Below are 458 nucleotides of genomic sequence, written 5' to 3'. Positions count from 1 at the left end.
CCGCCGGTGCCGAGGAGGGCGGCTTCTCCCGCCCCGTGCATCCCCAGGAGGCTGTGTCCCAGGGGATGGAGGGGCAGCAGGGAAACCCCCTCCTCGGTTGTGGCTTTCCCTCCTGCGTGGCAGGATGCCAACTGGGGTTTTAGTACAAGTACTGTCATTTATTATTTTTTTTTCTTTCTTTTTATTCTGTCTTAGGGCCCTGGCTTCTGCAGTTTTGTTGTGGTGTTTTTCTTTATTTTCAATAGGTCTCAGGTTTCCTATTTCAAAAAAGAAGAGGCTTGAAAATGAGAATCAGGTGAATGATAAAGCCTCAAAAAAACAGGTGAATTAAAATAATCCGGAATTTATTCTGTAATTATAAAATCTGAAGTCAGTGTTCTGACTATATTTAATGATGATGATTTTTTTTTTCCACTGGCTGGGGGGGGCGGAACGTGGGAGCCCCCCCCTCTCTCCCC

The sequence above is a fragment of the Cariama cristata genome, unplaced genomic scaffold, assembly GCF_000690535.1.
Source record: "Cariama cristata isolate BGI_N322 unplaced genomic scaffold, ASM69053v1 scaffold10132, whole genome shotgun sequence".
Lineage (NCBI taxonomy): Eukaryota > Metazoa > Chordata > Aves > Cariamiformes > Cariamidae > Cariama > Cariama cristata.
This window is presented reverse-complemented; position numbering follows the sequence as displayed.